Genomic DNA, 27,806 nt, shown 5'->3' on the forward strand with positions numbered 1-27,806 from the left:
GCTGATTATGATAAGGAAGCATTGCGACAACTTAATGACCAAAGATACTATTCACACATGGTTATTGACCCTACTCATATGTTCAGGAAACAAATTGAGACATATTTAAAACAGGCAAGGGATGAGGCTATCATCACTGATGATATCATGAATCAACTTTTAGTTCATGACCCCATCAACCAATACATATATTTCTTGCCAAAAATTCACAAAGATCTTTCTCATCCACCTGGCAGACCCATTGTATCGGGTAAGGGATACATCACAGAACCTCTTTCTTTATTTTTGACCAAGTATTTGAAGCCCTTGCTTTCTAACATTCGATCACGCCTACAAGATACAACAAACTTTTTACAGATTGTCTCTGACACACAGCTTGATCCAGATTGGCTTTTATGTTCCTTAGACGTAAGTGCCCTATATACCAATATTCCACACCAGGATGGGCTACATGCCTTGGCTTATTGGCTTGAAGTCTCTAACTTATATAGTTCTGACTTCAACAAATTTCTGGTGGATTTGGCACAATATGTCCTTACTAGCAATGTTTTTTATTATAAAGAACAATGCTTTTGGCAAACCAAAGGAACAGCTATGGGGGCATCCTTTGCCCCCATATATGCTGATCTCTTTATGGCGTTTGTTGAGAAACACATAATCTATGATGAACAGAGGAACACATTCTTGACAGGAATTGATATATGGAGACGGTATCTTGATGATGTCTGGTTGGTATGGAGGGGGGATGAAAGTTCATTATTGGATTTTGTGACATATTTAAATAATAATGAATGGGGCTTGCATTTCACCATCAATTATGACAAGGAAACTATTACATTTTTGGATGTCCTAATTCAGAGGGCACCTGATCACACATTATCTACTGAGATATATAGGACGCTTCCGGAATATAATACAATTTTGCATGCCTCTAGTTACCATCCACCCCACATAGCACGCAACATCCCCAAGTCACAATTCATACGTGCTAAACGTATTTGTTCTGAGGAAAGCACTTATTTGAAATACAAATCAGACATAACCAACAGATTCAGATCTCGTGGTTATAAAAGTGGCCACATTGCTATGGCCAGTAATAGGGTTAGTTCCTTGAACAGAAGTGATTTATTAACATACAAGACACATACTGACTCAACTGGTCAACCTCTCAGATTTACAACCACATTTGCCCGCAACTCAAATCGCCTTATTCAAAGTGTAAGGAGACATTGGAATATCTTACAATGTGACATGGAGATCAACAGCATTATACCTGAAAATTGTCTTTTTTCCTATAGGAAAGGGAAGAATCTTAACTCTTTCTTCAATCATTATAAACATAGGGATAATCAATCACTTGATTTGACACAAACGACATTGACAGGAGAACCATTACAGGGCTGTTTTCCATGTGGACATTGCAACAATTGCAAATATATTCAAAAGTCTAAACAATTCTCTACTCACAATTGTTCACAAGTTTTTGATTTGCGATTTTTTTCCAACTGTTCCAGTGACTGGATTATTTATTTAGCTTCTTGCAGCTGTGGTGCTTTCTATGTTGGACAAACGTCCAGACCTCTCAGAATTCGTATTTCTGAGCACCAAAGTAATATTAAACAAAAAAAGACACACAATGCTCTGTATAAACACACTTTAGCACATTCCACCAGCAAATTTAACTTTATCATCATTGATATGATTTCTGGTAATATGGCTAATAAATCTCAATGGCACTCCATATTAAATGCAAAAGAAAAGAAATGGATAATTAGACTGGGTGGCTTGTTCCCACCTGGACTTAATGAACATCTATAATACTCAGCCAATAGGATTTTTGCTATCTGTATATATGCAGCCATTGTTTTTCACATTAACTTTTTTGTACACTGAAGAAGGCTGTGCTTTGCCAGCCGAAACCGGTTTGTTTTTGTAACATGCTGTGATTTTTGTCTAATACAATTTTTTACATAGTCACCGTTTGCTGGCTCTGATTTTTTTGTTCCTGTTTGCTTCTAATTCCATGTCAGGAATGTCCTCCATTCCTAAGTCAAGGTACAATTATTGTTCATGAATTTAGTTTTGTGTCAATCTTTGATGTTAGTCAACAGTGCTCTTCTCATTATCCGCAATGAGCTCTGAATTGACTCTTCCTGTAATTCATACAGAGTTATATGTATCGGTAGCTCTTCTAAGTATAATTGTAAATTCTTTTTTGCTTGACCCATTATTCCTACTATTATTGGAAATGTCTGAGCATCTTTCTTCCACGTTGCTCTCATTTCTGCCTGCAAATCCTGGTATTTTCTCACGATCTACATTAGAAGATCGAAAGTTTAAAATTGCGAACGTTCTAAAGAGCGAAAATGCCAGACCTCAAAATCATTATTGTGGAGGGCTGTGCCCCCCCCCCCCGCTAAATATATATTCCAACTCTGAGATCGCACTACAGTGAGGAAAGGGCAAATATTCCAATCTTCACCGTACTGCGATCTCAAAAAAAGCACTTCAAGGTCTGGCATTTTCACTCTTTAGAGTGTTCGTGATTTTAAACTTTTGGTCTTCTAATATAGACCCAGTTTCTCACATTGTGTCTCTCTGTATGTAAGACACTGTAATCAGTGGGTGTAGCAATTTCAATGATGAATGCTACTTTTGTCTTCTCTTCATGGACTACTATATCTGGTTTTCTTGCATCTATTTCCTTTAACTCTTAGTAATGGGTGCTCCCATATAATACATGCTTCATCATTCTATATAACACTTTGTGGTTCATGTTTCCAGTACTTCTCAGCTACTTCAACACTGTAGTGTTTGCACAATCCCGAGTGCAACAGACTTGCTGAATTATCATGCCTTTCACTAAATATATATTAAATATTCACTTTTTAATTTCTCCAAATCTTTTGGGTTTTTAATACCATGATGGGAATGGACCCCAAGCACAATTAAAGTGCAGGAAATTAGTATTGTTTCACTCTTTGATGTCAGCCAAAAGTGCTTTTTACAGCACCCACAACATGCCCAGTAATGACTCCTTCTGCTATTCGTATGGAGTTACATGTATTGGTAGCATGTCTAAATCTGATAGTAAACTCTTTTTTATAAGACCAATTGCTCCTACTACTATTGGAACTATCTGGGTATCTTTCTTCCACATTGTTTTCATTTCTGCTTGCAAATCCTGATATTTTATAACTTTGTATCTCTCTGTACGCAAGACACTGTAGTCACTGGGTGTGGCGATTTCAATGATCAATGCTATTTTTGTCTTCTTTCCTTGGACCACTATATCCGGTTTTCTAGCATCTATCTTTTGAACTATTGGTAATGGATGATCCCGTGTGATGTAGACTTCATCCTTTTCTAGAAAGCTTTGTGGCTCATGTTTCCAGTGTTTTTCAGCCACTTCAGTGCCATAATGTTTGCACAATCCCCAGTGCAACAGTCTTGCCACACATTATTATGCCTTTCAGTATACAGTCCTTCTGCCATTAGTATGTCACAACCAGCAATGGGGTGTATGACTGTTTCCAATTCGGCTTTACAAAACCTACATTTGCCTACTCCCACATGTTCAATGGACTTTGTAAGCCAGCATGTACGTAGCCCACTATCTTAGGCCACCAATATTAACCTTTCATCTCTTGGTTTGAATTCACCTCTCTTTAACCATTTCTGCATTCATTCCTGATCAACATGAGGTTCTTCCAGAAGTTTTCTACACTATAACTATATTTATGCATCTTCCACATTTCTTACCTTTTCATCTAGTCCTTCACCTTATATGCTTTCTTTTGTTGTTTGGCACATTCAGTTGCTTCCTGATTTTTATCTGCTTCTGGTTTGATTTCCATTCCTGCTTGACACAGATATACTTCTGCTAGGCTAGGCAGAGAAGTCATCTTATATTTATTCTCCTCATGTTTCAAAACATTCACTACATTTGGGTCTTGTGAGGTCAGCAGATATGTGTGGAGTCCCATGATTGCAGATCTAATGTATACATGTAATCAATTTCAAGGAGGCCCATCCCTCCTCCGGAACGGGGAGTATATAATCTTGGTATGCACTGATTTTTTATAGATCATTTGATGAGCATGAAGCATCCTTCTTGTTTTAATATCTAATATACCTAACACATTTTGGGGTCATTCACTCCAAAACTGTAAGTTAGGACAGGAAAAGCAACATGGTTTATAGTTTGGATTTTGTTCCTAGATATCAGCACTGTTTTCAGGATTAATTTAAGTCTTCTAAAGTATTCCTTACTAAGTTTTACTCGCATTTGTTCATGTTTTATTGCTGATCCTTCATCAGTTCCCACATATTTGTACACTCCCTCTTGCTCAATTTCTTTTACATCACATTCTTGTCCCAAACTGATGTTTTCCTGGTACTGCAGTTTTCCTGTTTTAAAGGTTGCATTTGCACATTTATCAAGACAAAATAACATTCTAATATCATCCAAAAAAGTTTTGACAACCTGCAGCTGTGCTTTCACTTCCTCATCTGATGAGGTATACAGTTTTAAATCATCAAGAGAGAGAAGACTTAGACTTTGTTGTTTTGTAGGAGCCAAATTATAGCCATGCCCTAAGCTGTTAAGTAGACAGCTTAATGGGTTAACAGCAAGGCAGAATAGCAACGGTGACAGAGAGTCACCCTGGACTACCCCCCTTTGAATTTTTATCCCTGGGATAATAATTTGTCCTTTATCATGGCTTAATTGCAAAGTGGTCTGCCACTGTTTCATGGTTACTGTAATGTAGTCGATCTGTGTAGGCTGCATCTTATACATTTTTTAAGCACTCTTTTATTCATGAATGTGGGATACTATCAAATGCTTTTTTGTAGTCATTCCATCCCATACTTAGATTCTCCCCCTTTTTACAATTCTTCACTATGACTTTAACAAGAAATGATCCTTTGTTCCATATGACTTTCTTTTATTGCCCTTTTGTTCTACTGCCATAATTGAGTTTTCTTCTAAATGACTATAAACTCTGTCGGCATCAAGCCCAGTGTATAGTTTGTAAGTCGCCGGAAGGCAAATTATTGGTCTATAATTTCTGGAGTAGCTTGCAGGTTCACTCTTAAGTAGGAGCACTGTTTTACCTGTTGTTAGCCAGGTTGGTGTCTGTTTGGGGTTCACATATAAATAGTTCTTACTCATAGCTAAATCTTCATGCAAAGATGTTAATACTTTTAACCAAAGGTTAGTTACTGCATCTAGGCCTGGGGTTTCAAATAGAGGCTTTTCTTAACTTTGTTTCAGTCTCTCTAACTGTTACTTCATCCCATTTTATATCCTGTACATTTAAACTTCTTATTCTTTCTTTTACTTCTTTTACCCATTTAGCATCTTTGTTATGTTCCACAGGAACTCCATCGATACTTATCCAAAATGCATCTATTTCTTCTTTTTTTGACAGTCTTTCAATTCCTTTTACCTTGTTTTCCAGTTCACTATAAAACTTTTTTGGGTCATCAATAAATTGCTTATTTTGTACTTTTCCTTTATATTTATCTCCGTATCTTTTAAGTTTTTCCACCTGTGCTGAAATTTTTAATTTATTTGTGATAGTGCACGATAGACCCTGTCTGTTCTAATATTGCACATTTTTATCACATCTGTCTTTCTTAGTATTTTTGTTGATCTATTCCCTCTTCTATAGTCTTCTAACAGTGACACTTCTTGTCTTAATTGCTTTATATTTTTTCTCTATTCGATACTTCCATGATGGTATTCGATTTCTCCCCTTCCTTTCCTTCACTACCCTGTCTTCTTGTGTTACAACTTTATCAGTTATTAGTTTAGCTGCACAGTAATATATCCTGTTTACTTCTGTTATATCGCATGGATCTCTATGGACAGTCCTACTTACTGTATTCATTTGTTTTATCAGACTTCTAACTTTTGGGGTTTTATTGATCTTCTGTAGTCTATTTCTTTCATTGATCATAATATATCTATCTATAACTATTAAATCAAACAACTCTTCTCTTTACTTAGCTTTTCTTAGCCTTAGATTTTCTACACTGAATCCTTCACTTTGCAGGTGCTCCATAACCTCAATTTCTATTTTTTTAACTTCTCCACTATTAGTCTCCTTTTCTACTTTTGCTCTGTCTTCTTATTTTTTTGTATTGTAAAATTTTCCATATCCAGATTCCTTTGTTTGTATTTCTCTTCAGATAACTTTAATGCTGCTCTTTTTGAATTGGTTAGTTTTGCTTTCTCATTGCCTAAATATTACACCATATTAAATCTCTTTTCATTTTCCACGTCCATATTTCTTTGTCAGATGTCTCCTGATCTTCCTGCTTCTCCTTACTTTGGGGACCCACTCCATCATGCTGTGATGGAATCTGTGTTAGACTTTCTACATTAAATCCTTCACTTCGTAGGCACTCCATAACTTCAGCCTCACGAATATTCTTTTCTACATTCCATCTTTGTGATATTTTGTTATTGCAAAATTTTCCATATCTGGATGTCTTTGCCTGTATTTCTCTTTGAATATCTTTGGGGCTGCCTTCTTTATATTGATTAATTTGGCTTTCTCCTTTGCTTAAATATTGTACCATATCAAATCTCTCTCTTTCCCATGTCCATATTTCTTTTTTATACTTTTCAAAAATATCTAGGTTTTGTTGTTTACATTTTCGCACTTCCACCGATGCTTCATTTTCCAAGCAGATCAAAGTTTCTTGATCTATATACTGTTTTTCAAAAATCGGTTGTATTAATGAATGCAAATTTTCATTTGAAGCTTCTGACAGTTTTTCCTGTGGAACTATTTTTCTTTCCTCTAATTTATCTCTTAATCTTTTTGTATACCCTCTGTCTGGAAATTCTTTGCTTTTTGCATAATAATAACAATACATAATCTTTTCTTATCCTCAATAGTCCACTCTATCATCTTTATGGCTCTTCTTTCGCCTATCAGTTTTTGTGATTTTTGTGGACTGCTACTTCCTTCTACAATGGGGGGGGGGGGGGCATCCTCCCCCTGGGCCTGGCCTGGGCCCATTGTAAGAATGTTTCCGTATTTTGAGGATTCTATACTGTAATTTTTTCCTGACACCAGTGCGCCTACCAGGATTGGGCACTTTTGTACTCTGGGTCTTGTGCATCCAGCTATCTTTTTTTATTTTTGACTTACATCTGTCCATGATATATGCTACATAAATACAGTCTACATATCAGTGTCACCTTGGTGAGATTTTGTGAAAAACAGGGTCAACCTCCTGAAGGTACTCACCAAGACTTGAGGATGAATTAAATTTCAGCACTACTACTCTCCTTTTCTTACTGACTTTTCATCTCATTATTAGGACCCCCTCATTTAATTTCTCCAAGTCTTTGGTTTTCTAATACCATGATGGGAATGGACCCCAACCCTAAGTCAAAGTACGATTAAAGTTCATGAAATTAGTATTGTTTCAATATTTGATGTTAGCCAAAAGTGCTCTTCGGAGCACCCGCAATGTGCCCAGTAATGACTCCTTCTGCAATTCATACAAAGTTACATGGACTGGTAACATATCTAAATGAGACTGTAGATGCTTTTTTATAAGACCTATTGCTCCTACTACTACTGGAACTGTCTAGGTATCTTTCTTCCACATTGCTCTTGTTTCGGCCTGATTTTATGACTTTGTGTCGCTCTATACCAAAGACACTGCAGTCACTGGGGATGGCGATTTCAATGATCAATGCTACTCATTTCTTCTTTTCATGGACCACTATATCTGGTTTTCTAGCATCTATTTTTTGAACTGTTGGTAATGGGTGGTCCCATGTGATATAAACTTCATCATCTTCTATGACACTTTGTGGCTCATGTTTCCAGTGTTTATCACCCACTTCAATACCATAATGTTTGCACAATCCCCAGTGCAACAATCTTGCCACATTATTATGCCTTTCAGTATACAGTCCTTCTGCCATTAGTATGTCGCAACCTGCAACAAGGTGTGCAACTGTTTCCAATTTGGTTTTACAAAACCTACATTTGTCTGTTTCTCCCACATGTTCAATGGACTTTGGAAACCAACATGTACTTAGCCCACTATCTTAGGTTGCCAATATTAACCTTTCATCTCTTGGTTTGAATTCGCCTCTCCTTAACCATTCCTGCATTCATTCCTGATCAACATAAGGTTCTTCCAAAAGTTTTCTATACTTGCAACTATATTTATGCTTTTTCCATATTTCTTGCCTTCTCACCTGGTCCTTCACCTTATATTCTTTCTTTTGTTTTTTGGCACATTCGGTTGCTGCCTGATTTTTATCCACTTCTGGTTTGATTTCCATTCCTGTTGTAAGTGCTGTTTGATGTTTGTGAAGGAATGCTTATGCAAACAAACAATATGTTATTTTACATATCTCAGCTTTGGTATGCAGTATAGTGCTATCTGAACTGTATTAATATTGTTTTTCATACCTCATAGCGAAGCTGTGCATATTCTGGGCAACAACTACATGCTTCATGTGCAGTGCCATATCACTTCTACAGCCCTGCTGTGTTACTGTGTTGGAAATACATACCACCACATTTCTACACACTAGGCTTATACAGTGCACATTATATCTAAGAGTAGCATCAAAAAATAACTTTTTCTCCATTTGTTTGGTATGTGGTCTCCCTCTCCTAAGGCAGTGATAATTTGTTTTGAGCTGGTTGGATATGTGAAGTCTAAACCAGGTTTCTGACATTGCAAGAGTATCTATGCGATGATCCCTGGCTTTGTTAGTTTTGTTAATTAGTTTAATTTACTAGTGTGGTAGTACCCATTTCATGTTCTACACATGGAACAAACAGTAACCTACTAACATTCACAATGTTACTTGAACAGAAGTTGAAGAAAAATTAGCATAATTTTAATCATTCTATGACTGGAAAGACAAATGTTGACAGTTAATGGTTAAATATATATTTTCTAATAATTACACATACCATAGTAAAGTCTGGTGGTTGCTGAGGGGAAAACTTAAGTCGCCTTATTTACTTAATAAAACATTTTTGATCATCTTATATGTGCTTTGTGAGAACGAATCAATTTGTTTTGACTAACAGAAAATAAAGTGGCACTGTTTTCAGATGCTGTTCATTTGTAACTAATGCTAACATACTGAAACTGTGGTGGTATGCATCCAAGAACCAACATTTTCACATTAATACAAGCAAAAGAAATACTTATCTTTTTCTGTGTAAAATTTCTGTCTGCTTCTCCAGTAATCTCGTATTTGCATAAATCTAAAGCTGTCTGATATATTGTTTCTAAATTACAGTGTGTGTGTGTGTGTGTGTGTGTGTGTGTGTGTGTGTGTGTATATATATATATATATATATATATATATATATATATATATATATATATATATATATATATAGATAGCAGAAGGACAACGACTGTCTTATATATTCAGGGAACAAGGCATCTATTTCCAGAAAGTGAGAATTAAGCTCTCTAAAATTTATAGAGTGTAACGTGACAAACTGCTCTATTCATTTCCTGCTTTTATTTTTTCTTATTTCTGTTTACCAGTGATAGTCATTATTATGATGCTTGTAAACATTTATAAAGACGTGGAGCATACAATTTGCTGAAAAAAAATATGTCTTCACAATAACTGTGGTATACATAGTCATCTTGTTAAGGAAATGGTGAAAATCATCTCCTATGACAGGACTGTTGCACCTAATCTCATGAATGTCTCATGGTGTGATAGAGCTACAAAGAATGACATGCTAGATTCATAAATCTGTACTAGGTTAACAGCCACTGGGGCCTTGTTAAGCCTAGTCATGCATCCCAAATCTCTTAGAAGTTCTAGTACACTTGATAAGTGTAAGCAGGGGCTTGGGAGATGAAACATTCACAAGCAGGGTCCTGGGAGATGAAATATTTATAGGCCGTCTGTGTCCATTAGAGACTTTGGTGCCAAACAAGGGATGAATTTCCAGTTCCCCATGCAGCGGTAGTGTTGTTGCCTCACAGCAAGAGGTTCTCCGGTTTGATTCTCAGCTGGGGTTCCTTCTGTGTGGAGTCTGCATGTTCTCCCTATGTTTGTGTGGGTTTCCTCCCACGTTACAAAGACATGCATCTGGAGCATTTCTCCCCGGGCCACCGCTGAAAATTGGCTTCGCTCCAAGTCAGACTTTCCCGGTTAAAAAAAGTTAAATAAATAAAATAAATATAAAATAAATTGTTCAACTTGTACTTGAATTGGGCTAGGGAGAAACTCTGCTTCACATGGATGGACAGCCTGTTCCAGAGAAGGGGTAGTCTCTGGGATACATCCCTATATCTCCAGCAGGTTCTATTTAAGCCTTTAGAATGGGTATTTCTGGTGTTGTTTGTTTTGCAGAAATGCAGGACATCCATAAGTGTTGAGGTCTAACAATGCCTTGTATACCAGGCATAGATCTCCCCTCAACAGCTTGAAGGGGACAGAATACAAGGATAGAGCTTTGAGGCAGTCTACGTAGGACACATAACTTATGCTCTGTATTCTTTTAGTGAAGAACCTCTATTGACATTCCAATTGTTGGATGTGCCTGGTTAAGTACATACCAAAAGGGGCATATGCACTCACTGACAAGTCTGATGAATGCTGAATACAGTGGAACAATAACATCCTTGGACCTAGATGCCATAATTTGTTTACAAGCTGCGCAACAAAGAATGATTTCCTCACTACTGTAGACATGTGATGGTCAAAGACTAGATTACTGTCTATGTGAGTCCCCAAAAATGCACTATACATTTCCTGTTTTTAATTTTTCTTATTTCTGTTTATGATGCTGGTTTGCATATTTCAAAGAAAGGTAAGCCTTAAGGGAGGTATATATTCTTACTCCTATGTTCCAAACAAAAATAATGCCACAGGAATGAACCTGGCTCAGCGGTACAGCATGGAACCCTTACTGTGACCAAAGCAACCACAGTTTTCTTAGAGGAGCCAAGAAGAAAGGAGAGGGGGAGAAGTGAAAGGGTGTGGCCTGCTTGCCTCTCCTGGGGAATGGAGAGAATTGCACACAACTTAGGGCACATAGAAGAGGTGCAATTTCCATGCTGGAGACCGAGGAGAATAACTGTTAAGTTTGCAATTGTCAGGGTTACTTCGTGGGAATGCCCCTTGTAGTACTGAGTGAATAGCCTCAGCGGACAGCCCTTTGCATGACTTCCCCAGGCACTTTGCTGAGTGCATGTAGGGTGTTATGGTCACCAAGTAAAAAATAAGTGGAACCACTCCAATGTATCCCTAAATGATGGCCTGTCTCAGCTGGCTCTCACCCTAGTGAAATGAATAGGTCCAAGGGTCATGAGGGAACTGATGGCTGACAGGTAGCAGGGGCAAAGAATGGCAAAAGAAATGTGCAGATATAAGTATTTGTTGGACATTGCAAAGAAAATAATTCCAAACTGGTTGCTAATTTGTAAAGGAGGACCAGTGAGACAAAATGCTGGGGCTGAAACTCCAGTGTGAAAAAAAGGCAGAAGGTTGTAAAAGAAAGAAAAAAAAGAGGGCAGAGGTGCCAGCTAGAAGGCTCAGTTTTACTTAAGGAAGTATTACTTTTCTATTTTTTTTAAGAATGGGAGGACAAGCTCTAGAATTAATTGACAAATGCCAATGAAAGTGAAATGTTGATTATTTCAGGTGATAAAATGATTAGTGATTGATGAAAGCCATAAAGGTAAAGGTGAAGACATAGTCAATTGTAAAGTAAATATGAAAAAATGGTACAAAATAAGATCTGACGAACAAAAGGAAAGCTAGGCTATGACAATTGTAACCAAAATTTTAAACTTTAATTGAAAAGCGCTTTCACCCTACTTATAGTAAAATTTCATCAGATGAAGTTTTACTATAAGTAGGATAAAAGTGCTTATCAATGTAAGTTTAACATTTTGGTTACAACTGTCATAGCCTAGCTTTCCTTGTGTTGGTCAGATTTCAATTGCAAAGTAGTTAGTTTTAACAAGCAGGCAGGCCTTGTGGACCACTGTTTTTTTTTTCTGTTCAGCGTGTTCACATACACCTGGTCAACAAAGCCTGAGGCAGTAAAATGTGAAACTTAGCAGCATTGATAAGACTGAGCTGTGTCAGTATTACCACTCCTGCTTTTTTGTTAACTATGTGATTTGAGGTTTTGTAAAGTGGTACATATTTTTGTAAAGCCAAAGAAATATTGGATTGCCTAATGTCAACATTTTGCAAATGTTACATTGTCTTGGGGTGTTAAAAATGTCTGGGAGAGGGGGAAAGGGTGAGAGAGAAAGAGAGAGAGAAAAGAATGCACATAATACTTGGGTGTAACTGGGACAGTATGTCTTGTTGAGTGTTTGAGCACAGATCGTGAGTACCTTTGCCAGCCTTCCAGAACAGAAATGGCAGATTGGGTGAACAAGGCATAATGAAAGACTGAACTTATTGATGGAAGAGTGGTTAAATTCAAGCAGTTGGAGGAAAATGCTGAGGTAACTTAGCATCAAATCTCAGCTCCTACAGTACATATTATGCAAGAAAATGTCACAAAGAATAATTTAGAGATTACTGAAAGTGAGGTGTGTGTGTGTGTGTGTGTGTATACACACACACACACACACACACACACACACACACACACACATATACATATATCTATATGGGATTCATACTGAACCCTGACGGCACTTTCTCAACTAACATACTTAACCGAAAGTGCTGTTCATCGAAGCAGCACTTTCAGATAAGTATGGTTGTTGTGCCGGTTGCACTATGGTGCAGATAAGGGAAAATTCCCTTTTCCCCACTGTAGTGCAACTTCGGAGTGAGAATATTAAAGTAGGGGGTGGGTTGGGGGTTGCAGGGGGGCTAGCCCCCTTGCATAAAAGTAGATTTATTGTATTGCTTTTTTTGTAACACACTTTAACGAAAGTGCTTTTTTCGGTGAAAGCGCTTTTGTTAAAGTGTGTTCGGTTATTTTGCATTCGGGATGTTGAGGTTTCATTCAACAGTCCTATATATATATATATATATATATATATATATATATATATATATATAGTTAGATATAGATATACATGTATAGTGCACAATCATTTGATGTCAAGAAAAGAAAAATCTGAGAAGATAGCCTTAGACTATTTGGTAATTCCTGACTTGCTCATTTTATGTGACTGTCATAAGTGCAATCTATAAAAATTCTTCATGCTTATCAAACGTTCATTAGGAAGGCAGAGACAAGCATGGATAAAGAAAGGATTTTTGCTATTTGTACCCTTGACCAGATTGTGGGTAAATAATGTGTTAGTTGCTGCTGCAAACTGACTTCTGAATGTGCTCAAAATGATTTAACACAGTGTTAGATTTGCTGCTCGGGATGCTGAGAACTCACCAGACAGACATTGACATTCAATGGAATTTTCCATTTTCTGTTGCTTACGGCCCAGCTGAAGAGTAAGTTAAGGGGACATAAAGAGTTCTTATTTTAGAATGCACTAGACTGTGGCTGAAATGAGTACTAAGAACTTTAAGTATGCTGAAAGGAATGCAACTGAATTCCCAAAAGAATTGTAATGCTATTTATTTTTTTCTGCTTTTCTATGACACTGGAATAAGTTATATTGACTCAGTTTAGAGCAATGTTGATATTTGCTGTACAGTAGCTTAATCTTTTTTTTCCTTTTTTCTTTTTTTTTTGCTTTTGATTTTACCTAATGTTTTTCAAAGCATATTAGTTTAATTCAGTAAAGCTACACAGAATAACTACTTGCTAAAATGATAAGGTGTAGTGGTAATAAAAGTACATACATCAAAATTTGTTTAACACTCCCATACCAAGTTCACTGACTTCCTAATTTGAGGCGTATGCAAGGCACCTTTATTCGGTGACGGAATTAAAATATGTTTGGCTGTAAATGCAGGCAGTATCAAAATAGTTGGCTATTTTATTTCTTTCTCATTAAAACAATTCTCCCATCAGGGTGCTGAAAAGGAACTCATAATTAACATTGTCTTGTTTATTCACAGGTGCATAATGTTAACAGCACTGTAATTTATAGAACACCATGATTACAGTCCGCAATTGGGGAAAAAGGTAGAGTTGTTAAGCACATCCTTAGTGCAAAATCTGATCTTAACAGCACTTACAGGTGCTTAATAGAGGCTTGTTAAGCACACTCCTAAGTGCTGTTAAGATCAGGTTTCATGCAAGGGACTAACAGTGGATAATGGTTTCCCCTCTGAAATTGAAAACCAAGTAGAAAAGATTCCTACTGATGTCCTGCAAGGCTCAGATAACTTAGATCCCCAATTCTTACACCCCTGCAGAAAATTCACAATCAGTCCTTTGCTTCACAGGTATACTCTATGTCTCACATTAAACTTTATGCCTAAGACATGGAAATCTGAAAAGCCCACTAAAACAGTTCACTCCTACCCAATCTCAATTTTATCAGCATTAGGAAAATTCTAGAGAAAATTTCTTACAAGCAACTGCCATCCTCCTTACAACAATATCACCTCCTTTTACAAATGCAACTTATTTTTTTGGCCAAGTAGAATCACAACAATGCTCTATGAACCCTGCTAAAGATGGAGTGCTCTTCATTTATTTCATGTGAGTTTTTGATTTTGTTGACCACTCTTTCCTACTCTCCCAATTTGTCCAAACAGGTATCAGCCCCAAAGCTACCGCTTAATTTAAAGACTTGGCTTTCATAAGAGCTTTTATAATACAAATTAGCTCATGAAAATAATTCCTAAAGTCTTGCTCACTGTTCTTATAATTAAATTCTATTTTTTTAAAAAGGGCACTCTCAATAAAAAACTATTTTTCAAAATCCATCATACACACATTGGCAAATCTGGGGACAAAAGATACCCCTGTCATGGTATGTTTACTTAGTATGCAGAAATCCCAACTGAAAAAGAAAAAAAGAACATTTTCTCCAAGCATTTATTTTATTAACTTCATTAAATATATATTTTTGGAATACATTTTAATTGCTTGTTCAAAGAGATAAAGCCTTGCTAATATCTATTTGAACTATATAAATCTGTACAGTATAGTTTTATTCAAAAGTAAGTTGTGTCTCAGACTATACTACTTACATTTTGTAAAAGATATTCCAGGCCATTAATATAATAAGGAGTGCTGCATACCACTGACTGCAATAGCTTATTTATAGCTTTACATGGGTAAAAAATACAAAGAATAAATACTAGTATTAGCAGTGGGTCCCACTCAGTGGTGAGACTAAACTTTTGTGAGTTTTAGATTGACAATGAAAACAGGAAAGGCAACATTTTCACTGTAGATTGCTTTAAACAGATTGTCTTTTAGAATACCTTCATTTATTCCCTAACACAAAAGTTCCTGCAACCTTTGTTAGAATTCCTGTAATGGACTGCAATTGAATATCTCCACCTGACAAAACACCATTAGTACATTGGAAGTCAAGGCTAACAATCAAGGCCTCTGTCTCACAAAGTTCACAGATGATTCTAAAATGGGAGATATTACATCTTGCAAGGGGGTTTCATAGGTTCAAAGGATGTTACTAGGGTAATGGCCCTAGGGCCTTTACAAGCCAAGCCATGTAATAACCAGAGCACCCTTACTGACCATGGTTAAATGGTCATTGTTAACAGAGCAATTTAGTGATCAGCACCAACTGCCTTTGTCATTGAGGGACATAGGTGCCACTCCCGGGATGAATTTATGGTCACCCATCCAGTTGTAAAGGTTGCTCTTAAACAGGGTCGTTGAGGAGCTCTGCTTCCCATGGAGTGGGAGTTTATTCCAGAACAGCAGTAATCACTGGGTGATCTATTTGTCTCTCCAGCATGTTCTGTTAATGTCACAGGCTAGGTTGAGATCCCTGGAGCTAGTGATTCTTGCCCCATTTGATTTGCTGTTGTGCAGGGTCCAAGGCTGCTCTGTAGGCCAGGCACATGTTGCCTCTCAGCAGCCTGTATGATACAGAGTACAGTGACAAGACTTTCAGTCTTTTCATGTATGTCATGTCTTGGAAGCCCTGGATTCTCTTGGTTAGAAACCTCTGTGGTCTCTCCAGTTGCTGCAGGTGTCTGGTGAGACACATACAGAAGGGAACACTGTACTCAGTTAGTGGTCTGATAAGAGTTGAGTACAGTGGAGCTGTAACCTCCCTGGTCTTGGATGCAATGCCCTTATTTATGAGATGTACAATGTAGAATGCTTTTCTTACCACTACGGACACACAGTAATTGAAGTTTAGATTGCTATCAACCTGTGTTCCCAAATCTCACACCACTAAGTTTGAGCTTAGAGAGGTGCTATCTAATCATAATTAGCAGGGGCTATTTTTTGCCAAAGGGGATAATGAGGCATTTTTTGCATTAAGCTTTAGTCTGTGAGTTTGGCATCAATCATTTGCCTGTATCACCCCTTTCTGTAATATGTTAACATTGTTGGAGGACTCTTGATTGCACCCAGTTTACAGTCATCTGCAAACTTGGTAAGCCACAGGCCCACTACCTTCACTTCAGAAAAATAGATGCCAAAGAGTAGAGGGCCCAGTACAAATCCTTGTGGTACCTTACTCATAACTGGTCTACTGGTAGAGTTGGACTCCCCAACTTTGACAGTGTGTGTTCTCTTGGTGAGCCAGTTTGCTACCCATCTAGTAATGTATGGGTTAACCCCAGTTGGGAGAGTTTCTCTATGATACCTGAATGGGGGATTGTGTCAAAGGCCTTGTCTACATCAAGATAAGTGGTATGTACTGTTTTGCCCTCATCCAGGGCTTTGGTGACATTCTCAAAGAGGTCCACTAGGTTTAATAAGCAAGATCTACTCTTGACAAAACCAAACTGGGTCAGATCAAGGGTTTGAAGGTCACCTATGTCCTTGTGGATAAGGTCCATGATAATTCTTTCTATGGCCTTGCAGATAAGGCTGGTTAGGCTTATGGGTGAATAGTTCACAGGGTCAATTGATGGACCCCATTTGTGCAAGGGGATTACTTTAGCTGTTCTTCACTCTATCGGGACAAAGCCAGTTCTCAGGCTACGGTTAAACAGACTGCCAAGTGGTTTTGTTTTAGATTGTTTAGTAAGCAGCCTGGGATGTTATCACGCCCCACAGAGGTCTTGTTTGTGACGTAGGAGAGTGCCTGTATGACCTTTTCTTTGGAGATGATCGGTAGAGGACTGCTTTGGGGTAAGTTTGGTGGGGTCAGGGGAGTGAAGTTATTGCCAAATCTGTTGGCTAGCAGGTTGGCAATTTCCTCGGGTTCAGTATGAGTGGTACCATCCACTATAACTTTGACACACAGCTTGGCATTCCCTTTTAGGTTTCGGTCATAGCTAAAAATGCCTTTTGATTGGCTTTAGCTAGGGATCCTGATTTAGACTTTTAGCTAGCCTTAGAGGACTTAAAATAAGATATCTGATTTGCTTGTTCAAGCTGTGGAGGGTATTCTTCCTCTGTTGAATAAGTTCTGTCCTGTTCTTAGATATCAGTTTCTTTTTTTTGTTGTATAGCTTGTTTATACTTACAGTCCACCAGGGTGGCTTGTTTTTTTTTTTTTTTTTTGAGAAGACCTGGTTTTTGTTCCTGTTGGGTACAGCTGACTCAATGCATTTGTGTATTCCTCTGCATAGGAGTCATTGTTGGCTATGTTTGCAAGGGCTTTGAAACTTTTTATACCATTGCTTAGTAGGCAATAGTTTGCTTTGGAGAAATGTTTCAGTTTATTTACTCCTGTGGGGGTGTCAGGTTTGATCTTTACTTCAGCTGAGACAGATGTACAGTCTGAGCTTACCTGGGAGGACAACACACTTGGGGTAATGTAGTGACTCCCCCATGTTGGTGAACACTAGGTGCAGGACATTTGAGCCCCTTGTGGGAGTGTGAACCAACTGTTTCAAGGCATTTGAATTAAGAAAGTCCAAGAACCTTGTAGACATAATGTTTGTGCGTCATTTAAGTCACCCAATCGCTGGAAGGAGAGTGGAAATCTCCCATGACCAAGGTATTTGGCTATATACTGACTGACTCTAGAAAGTCCAGGTAGGCCTTGTGCTTCTCCTTGTTCATGGTAGGGGACTTGTAGCTAACGATGATGTGGAGGGGTATTTTACCTATAGTTAATTGGACCTGGAGTAGCTCAAGATAGTTGTACTGTTTCACCAGTCTTGAGGTGTATTTGGATTTAATGAAGATGGATACACCTCCACCTCTGGTTCTTTCACTCTCATTTTGGGGTCTGAACATGTGAAAGACATTGTGGCCTTGAATGGCTGTGGTGCTCCCAGTGGCCTTGTACCAAGTCTCAGTGACTGCACAAACATCAGCATCTTCCAAGGTGAGGAGTGCTTCCAGGGAGTGCAGTTTGCTGTTTAAGCTCCTAGCATTAAGCAGCACAACCTTGGGTTTGTCTTTAGTGGATTTCTTTACATTGGAAGTTTTGTTTGCCTAATAAAGGCACTATGGGGGAGGCAAGCATCTTTGTCAGTATCTGAAAGCCTTGAGGGGACAGATGAAGGCCATCTCTGGCAAATCAGTGTGTTCTGTCGACTATGTCTTCCCAGGCAGAGAGATACTGGATCCCCCTGGAGTGACACCAGAAGCTAAGCCAATTACTGAAATAAGTCATTTTTTGTCTATATTGTGGCATCAACCTAGATGAAGGTAGAATGCTGCTTAGGGCTAGGGACACACCTGGAGAGTTTTGTCATGTCTCTCTTCATATAGTCCAGAGAAGTACGTCCCAAGCCATTTACACCAACATGTACTATGACAGAGTCATAATGGTACTTGCTGCTGAGCAGCTTGACTGCATGCATGATTTGACAGATCTGGGATTGTGACAGTGACCTTCTCCTTGGTCAGCCTGGTGAGGGGGACATCTGTGTGTCTCACTATTGAGTCACCTATGACCAAAACATTAGGTTTTGAGGTCTTAGGGGCTGATTGTGGAGACACTGATATGTGTGTTGTTATGTGTAGTGGTGAATTCTATTTGTGTACCAGTATGTGCATGTTGTTTGCACATGGGAGATCTTTGGTCTTTTGGTGGACTCTTAGTACCTCCACATATGTGGGTTTATGTGTCTTTGAGGGGAGTTGTGTGTGCTGACAACTTGTTGTACGTCTTGTATATTGTTATGTGAGAGGACTGACTCTAATTTTACTGTATAGTTATATCTCTCACATGCCTGTGTTTGCTTTAGGAGCAACTAGTTGTCAATATACATGAGGCAATTACTACATTGCCTCAGGATGCCCATGTCAATCAGGTTGGCTGGAGAAATGGTGGAAACTGTCCATCCATTATGGCAGGTATATATTGTTTTAACTAGTGGGGACTGGCTAGATGGGCCAGGGTTTGCTTGTCAGACTAACAACGGCAGCTATTCTGTAGAGGGTTAAGGGTGGAAGACTGTGTCAACGCTTCATAATGTGGAACTGAGTTGCCCGCTAGGTAGCAATGTTCAACTGTGTTGTGCACAGAGAGGCAGTAGAGCTAAGGAGTGTTTTCTAGCAAATATTAAGGGAAATTGTGTTTCTAAGTGTTTGTGTCTATAGACTTCAGCTCTAAATGACACAGTGTGGTGCACAGCTATGCTCAAATGTGGGGCTTAAACATAAACAAAATTAAACAGTTTTAACACAAATAACCAAAACTGAGACTTTTTTCAGCAGTCCCCAACTCAGATGGGTCGTGGGCAACACACTTCTGCCACAAGGGTGCAGGAGGGCCCTCAATGTAGGATGGCTGGTTTTAGTGCTCAAGTAATACCAAACAGCAAATCTGAATATAACCTATGCTATGAAATGCAGAAGTACTAGAAATTCAAAGTGCAGAAAAAAAACAGTCACAGCAGTAAAAACAGCAAAAATGAAGGAGCATACACAAATGACTGATGCTAAAGCCACGGCCTAAAACTCAATGTAAAAAAATGCATTATAACGCCCTTTAGGAAACTGTCAACCCAAGCTAACTACTCCATCAATAAAACACCCCTTAGAATTGACCAAGTAGTGAGGGACCAGAGAACATATGTAGACAGCAATCTGGCCTTTGACCAACATATTTCTAAGATAGTAAGAAAATCATTCTATACCACCCAACTTATAGGTAAGCGTATGGCACCAAGGTCTAAGGAATTTACAGTACCACAAAACTTGGCCCTTATCAGCCCTATCATTGAGTACAATGCCCCCTTTGTAAGGTGTCTAACCAGATACTTGCAACAGTTGGAATGCCCACAAAGGTTTCACACCAGAAGAATTCAGGGCATGAATACCCTGTCCTACACTAATCACCTAAAGCCTCTGTAAGTGTATTCAGTCTCCTACAGGCTGCTGAGAAGGAATCCTTGTCTTGCTTACAGGGCTTCCTCAGACTCAGCCCTGATGGATCTGTTGCACATGCACAAAACAAACAGCACCAGAAACACTAGATCCAGGTATCTGAACTTCCCTTGTAACATAAATAGCATGCTCTAGAGAGAAAGATGTATGTCCCAAAGGATCACCTGGCTATGGAATAGGCATCCCATCCATGTAAAACAGAGTTCCGTCCTGACCCTATTCAAATTAAACCTTGATAACTGGATGGGGAACCGTAAATGTATCCCAGGTCTGGACCCACGTCCCTTATGGACAGAGGCTGTCAATGAGAAAAATCTTATCCTAACAGCCCTCCCACAAATTCTTTAGTTTCCTCACTACTCACATAAATTCCCATAATACTCAGAATCCAAATGGGTTTGGGATGTAGGGTATAATACTCAGAATCTAAATGGGTTTGGGATGTAGGGTATAATACTCAGAATCCAAATGGGTTTGGGATGTAGGGTATAACACTCAGAATCCAAATGGGTTTGGGATGTAAGGTTAGACTTGTAAGGGCCATAGTGGTCATTAGTCTAGTAAAAACTACAAACTTATGAACATATATGGATTCTTACCTACTTAATAAAACATTTTTGTCATCTTCTATCTACCTTTTGGGAACAAATCAAACTGCTTGTTTTAACTAACAGAAAGGAAAGTGGCACAGTTTTCAGATGCTTTTCATTTGTAACTAATGCTAACCTACTGAGACTGTGGTGACCTACATCCAAGAACAAAGATTTTCACATAAATTGCTGCAAGAAAGAAATACCTCTGACAGTTTCAAGATTCATTCTTTCTAATGCAAATGACCTTCCAAAGCATTCCAATCTTCCTAAGGTATATTATATGTAACTGACTCCACATGACAAATCCCACTTATACATCTAATAATATTTTCAGATATTTTTATTTTATTTATTTAACATTTGTTAACTGGAAAAGTCTGAATTTCCAGCCAATTTTCAGTGGAGGCCCAGGGAGAAATGCTCCAGATGCATATCTTTGAACGTAGGAGGAAACTGGAGCACCCAGAGGAAATGAACATGAAGGCAGGGAGGATATGCAGACTCCACACAGAAGGCACTCCAGCCAATAATCAAACTGGAGAACCTCTTGCTGTGAGGCAACAACACTACCGCAGCACCACTGCGTCGTCCAGTGAATTAGAATAGTTTTGCTCAGTTTAAGAGGAATAGAAGTACTTTCTTTTCAGTACATCACTAATGTAAGATGATATCTCTACTCTGTACATTGTGTGATGTTGACATATCTAATTACTGTAACAGCTTATGAAGGATATGATACCTTTACGAATTTTAGATAACCACCGTTAAGGTATTCACAGGTTATCTAATAGGGAGATACATAATAATGAATATGCAGCATTATTATTCACTAAAAGCAAAAAAAAAAAAAAAATAAAAAATCCTCCACTTAAAACTTATTTCAGACCTTTGAGTCCAGGATCACTCACAATCTTTACTGACTGATGTTGAATTACTGAGTAATTTTTCAATAAAAACTTAGTAACAGAAACACACATTTCTGCTACTAATTGCATGCATACATTGAATACTGCAATTTCAACTTAACTATGAAACCCAAATAAGTTATTGACTGGACCTATATTATTCTGAGTTTTCTCACATGAAACAATCAAAAATATTAAAGACAATAAGGCTGGTATTCATATTAGGTTGCAAGGTAGGTATAACAAGCACAAACAGCCTTGCATACTTTATAAGGGCCTTCAGTTCAAATCCTCTCCTCCATCGCAGCTCAGAACAGCTACTGTGAGATTTAGTCAGTGATGTTCCGAGAGCCACATGCTAATATGGTAGTCTGTGAGAACATGTATATAAATAACCATGCCAGAACACTGACCAATTAGGGGACTTGTATAGTACGTGATAAATACCCAATCTGCACAACTACTAGGCAGGGCATGGATACAAAGGCACAAGTGTGCATGGCATTCCTGCATTACTCATCTATGGGTAAATCATGCTATGTGTGAACGGGAGCGAGTGCATTTGTGTGTGAACACCGGCACTGTATGTGAGTAGGTCTATGAATGTCTGCATGTGAATGGCTACTGTGAGTGCTAGAGTATGTTTTGTGTGTGTGTGTGTGTGTGTGTGTGTGTGTGTGTGTGTGTGTGTGTGTGTGTGTGTGTGTGTGTGTGTGTGTGTGAGAGAACACCAGTACAGTATGTGAGTAAGTCTGTGAATGTCTGCATATAAATGGCTACTATGAGTGCTAGTGTGTGTGTGTGTGTGTGTGTGTGTGTGTGTGTGTGTGTGTGTGTGTGTGTGTGAGAACACCAGTACAGTATGTGAGTAAGTCTGTGAATGTCTGCATATAAATGGCTACTATGAGTGCTAGTGTGTTTTTGTGTGTGTGTGTGTGTGTGTGTGTGTGTGTGTGTGTGTGTGTGTGTGTGTGTGTGTGTGAACACCAGCACAGTATGTGAGTAAGTCTGTGAATGTCTGCATGTGAATGGCTACTATGAGGACTAGTGTGTGTGTGTGTGTGTGTGTGTGTGTGTGTGTGTGTGTGTGTGTGTGTGTGTATCTCACTCTTTGGACTGGGGTTTAATGCCCGGTGTGTACAATACATAGCAGCACAGTTGTTAGGCATTCACGTGTTTAGTTGTTTCATCTGTACAGAAACACAGTTTATGGTCTAGTAGAGATGTTGCCCTTTTGAGAATATGGATGACCGTGAACTGATGAATGGCACTGCAGCACAACTCGGCTTATCAGTCCAGGGCAGGTCACAATGCAGAGCCATTTACTAAGAACATTGCCCTAGTTTCAGGTGATTCAAGTTGTTTTTCTTTTAAATAACAGTTGCATGCGTTTGGTTGCCATAAAACATAAATAAGTAATAAACTAAAAATGAATGGCAATATAAGACAGACCTTCTCTGCAAAGTTGTACCACGAGAGTCAATATGAGACACATACCTCATGAAGTCCGATGAAGTAAACTATAAGCATTTTGTATTATGCAAGCTTTAAGTGAAGCACACTTACTACAATCTACCTGTGGTTCTGTGATTAATAATAAAAGATAAAAAGTAATTACAAATTAAGAAGGGCTATAGAAAAGCACAAATAGTTTAGTACTAGGTACATTAACAAACACAAATAATCCCATATCCAAAAGAAAATAAAATCCACACCTCCTGCAGTAATGGTAAGTTGACAGGACTCCTTGTCTTTTCTAGGCTGACATGATTGCCTAATTACTTAATGGCATAGGAGCATTTATTCAAACAGAAATACACAAGGGGGTTGCAGCAGGTATTTCTGATACGTAATCTAGAATGTAAACAAGAATTAGGCAATTGGCCAAGAGCATTTAGTTCTTAAATTCATATTAGATGCATCTGGCACACACATCTCTAGGTACCTAACTGCACTTACAAATCTGGCATATATACTTTTTATGTACTTAAAAAGTGTATGTAGATGATAGTGTACATGACATCATACAACTGTTGTATTTTTTGTACACTGGTACTTTACTGTTTTTTTTTTTTCTTTTCCCTTACTGCATGTCTTCAAACATTTTGTATATATTATTTACTCTATTACTAGTAAGTTTTAGGCTGAGGTTATGTGTACTTATTCTGTATTGTTTTATTTTTATTTTTGACATTTTTATTGTTTGTCATGTTAATTGTGGAGCTTTTCTCTCCAGGCCTCCTCTGAAAAGGGGCTAATTATTCTCAGCCCAGTGGATAATCCTGGTAAACAAATGTAAAAAAAAAAAAAAAAAAAAAAAAAATTACTTTATAAAAGTACCTGTAGAATGCACTAGAACATTTTTTGAGTCATTAACAGCCTATTTTTGCTTGATTTTCAAATTGGACTGCTGTTGGACATACAACATTGCACATGAAATAGGATACTGCATGTTTTACATAAAAATAATTGAAATTGTGAAAATTATGTTTATACAATCATTACATTGAATGTATGCTAACCTCACTAACATTTTTTTGCTTAATATTTGAAACACAGTATATTTTTTAGACCTTCTTTGTGAAATGTACTCGTACAACTGGTCAAATCATGCAGAGCATGATTTGACATAGTAACCGAAAATTATACAACTTTAGTGGATTGTTCATGAGCTACCTTATGCGTGTTGAAAATGTAGAACATAAATTTTGAAAGATACAGCCATTATAGTCATCATATGAAATATCCAGACTTCTCAAACTGGGAGAACCAGTAAAAACTGTATTCCTGTGTTCCAGCAAGTGGTGCACATTGTACTTAATTAACATATTAATCGATTGAAAAACATTTCATCACATAATGTCTTGTTAGTTGTTTGCTGGGTAGAAAGTCACTTTATCATTAATTTAATAAACATGAAAAAAAGCACTAAAGTAGATTAGCAGTCACTTTAGTGAAAGCAGGGGAAAACAATGACATTCAGTAAGGGGAAAAGTGTGAGTGCACTTTAGTATACGTGCATCTGCAGATGGCATTTCTACATTTGTTAGACTCTGTGCATCAGGCGTAAGTCAAGTAGTGTTAACAAAGGATCAATCTGGATTACCTGTAGCCCTCACTGGACAGTGCAAGCAATGTTCACGATTCTTTCATATTAAGTACACAGATTACTTCATAGACACTATAACACTCTTATGATTAATACAATTCAGATGAACCCAGAAGCAGACATTTTAAAGACATAACATCAGTATCAGAACAATGTCCAGTACTTATCATTCCTGATACTTTTCTTGTAGGTACTTACTAAGCTATTGATCTGTGAAGGTCTTATGAAGCCTTGCCCTACATTCCCATGGCACATTTTAGACAAACAACTCAGACATGGGCCGAACAAGGATATGGTGAGACATTTACATGTTACCCTATTGATGAGGGACAAGGGGTAAATTTGTGAGTACCCATCCATTCATCCAAACTGCATTTGAACACAGTAAGAAACACACTTTGCTTAATATGGAGTGGAAGACTGCTCTGTAGAAGTGGCATCCTCTGTGATACAAACCTATCCTTCCTACATGCTCTGTTTGTATTGCAAAAGAGCTTGAGATCCCGTCAGCAGATGGTTTGTGTTACCACTGGACTTGAGAAATGAGGTTTGCAACAGACTATTTTGTCCTGGCACATCTTCAAGTGGGGTTAGATACATAGGTTAGCAGGTATTAAGAGAATAAGGGGAGGATAGGGTTAAATGGGATGGAGGGATATTTAGGAGGAAATGAGGTAAGGGTAGGGAGGGGCTTAGAGGGTTTTGTCAAGTGTAACTGAGGTAGGAGTCACATATTTGGCGTGAACTTGCTACTGGCAAGATTACGTCCAGGATGACCTGTAGGCACTTGGTGGTCAGGTAGGTCTTGGGTTACAAGTAGTATGAAAAATACAAATGATGAGGTTAATAATGGTGGTACAGGTTTTTTTTTCAGCAAGGGGTGGGGATACATTTTCTAAGCTAACTAAATAGCATTAATTTTATTCGGACCATTAATATGTTGTCCTCTGTACATATTAATAATGGGAGAGCTGGCCCAGTGTATTGGATTGAGCTAGTTGGTTGTGTAAAATCTTTCCATTTATGTTCACAGTGGTAGACAGTGTGGTTTGTTACTGGGGGCATGTGGTGAATGTGGCCTGCATGTTGCCGGGCGGTGTTTCTGATTTTGCTGGTAGTATAAGCAAGATGTGATCGTTGGTGGTTTTTGGCGGTTACTTCATTGGTGGGGTAGATATCATGGCTTCGTTTCCCTGTGACAGCATCTGTTGAAGTGCTACAGATGACTCATTCACTTGTCATATAGAACGGTGTTGATGGTATGTTCTTTGAAATGATTTTGGTGCCAGATGCAACAGAGTCTCGGTGTTCTTCAAAAGAATGAAGGTATTAACTTTTCAGTTTGGTTGCTGCGAATAAAGAGTAACATCTGAGAAAGTTGGTATGGTCTTTGAACAGTGAGCCGAGTGACGGAAGGAGGCGGTGAGTCCGTGAGTCGGTGTCCTTTTAATAACCTTCCCCTGAGATGGTTTTAATGTTTATACAGTAATATATGGTTTTAAGGTTTTCCTTTAGGGGTTTGGTTTCTGATGGTCAGGGCATATCAATTTCACTTGGTATAGATTTGTTCTTTCTTTCAGTCCAGGAGACGATGTGGGCTAACAGGGGAGCAGGCAGCACTGGCAGTTCCTGGGTTGAGAAGCACCGAATAATGGTCACACTTGGTGCATTTACAGCTGTGGCCTTGACAATTCAGTAATGGTAGACATCTGAGTTTCATTTGTAGCTCCCCAGGAAGTCTGTGCTAAGGTGGAACCTGCTATTCCGTTAACTTTCTAAGTTGTTAGGGGTAAGATTGGAAATGGTCCTTTGCCCTTCCCCCATTATTGCTGCTTGCCCAGATTGTTTTATGTTATATCAGGGGCTGGGGATATCAGTCGCTCAAACAAAGACTGACTCCATTTCCCGTGATCAGATTTGATTTTTTCCGAAGTTCAGATTTTCAATTACATTCCCACTTCGGGGATAATCACTTTCATTGGTAGTCTGTGGTAAAGATTCACAGTTGGTCTGCGATGTTCTTGAAGTGGTATGTTTGTGGAGGCATTGGATGTTGCTGGACCGTCCACAGCCTTGTGCGGAGCAAGTGACATTCTTTCAGTTGTATTGAATTTGGAAAGGCTTGCAATTTTGGCCTTTTGTGTTTCTATTGATAACAATATCATATTTTGCAGGGATTGGATGAAAATTGTTATGTATCACTTTCCTGGATTCATGCTGGATGCGGCTGCCAGCTTTGTTGAAGAGAAGAAGTGGCAGGCCCGGTTGGATGACAGTGGAGAGAGTGGAGGATTGGGCAGTGGTGTTTCAGGGTATGCTTCTGTGGGTTTTGGGCATGTTGCTCCTGTGGGCTTGGTGTTTTCAATCACATTTCAATTGGGGGAGAATGTTGGGATTAAAAGTTGGTTTGCCACTTCGATGTTTGGAGATGACAAGTTTGTGAAGGCCTTTCTGGATCACTTAGAGAGGTAAAATGATTTAGTTGGAATAATTTTTGTTTAAATTTGTTGGAAGTTTGGCAGAGAGTTAGCTTCCTTTTCCAGTGTGCATGCCTCTCAACTGTGTAGATTTGGCAGAATGTCCAGATTTTGCCTCACAGTTTTGATCTTTTTCATAGGGTCGTGGTTTCCTGGTGGCAGAGCATTGAGGGCTGAGGTCAGAGTGGCAACAGGGAGTTGCAGGGAGTCGGGCCAGTTGCTCTATCAGTTTCTCAATTTCGTAGGAGCGGTGACTGGAAGGGATCCCTGTTTTGAGCAGTTGTACTGCATTGTTTGTGGCTTTGTCCAGATTTTTGTTCTGGGGGGGTGGGAGGCAAGTGATGCCTTGCTACTCTACT

General features: G+C 38.5%; 1 protein-coding gene across 5 annotated transcripts in view; it reads right to left on the reverse strand.

Moving 5' to 3' along the window:
• Positions 1-27,806, reverse strand: part of ARHGEF25 (Rho guanine nucleotide exchange factor 25) — a 1,549,554-nt gene that overhangs the window by 253,299 nt on the left and 1,268,449 nt on the right. The window lies entirely within an intron of this gene.

The sequence above is a fragment of the Protopterus annectens genome, chromosome 9.part0 (genome assembly GCF_019279795.1).
Source record: "Protopterus annectens isolate FY-2018-M chromosome 9.part0, PAN1.0, whole genome shotgun sequence".
NCBI classification, from domain to species: Eukaryota; Metazoa; Chordata; order Ceratodontiformes; family Protopteridae; genus Protopterus; species Protopterus annectens.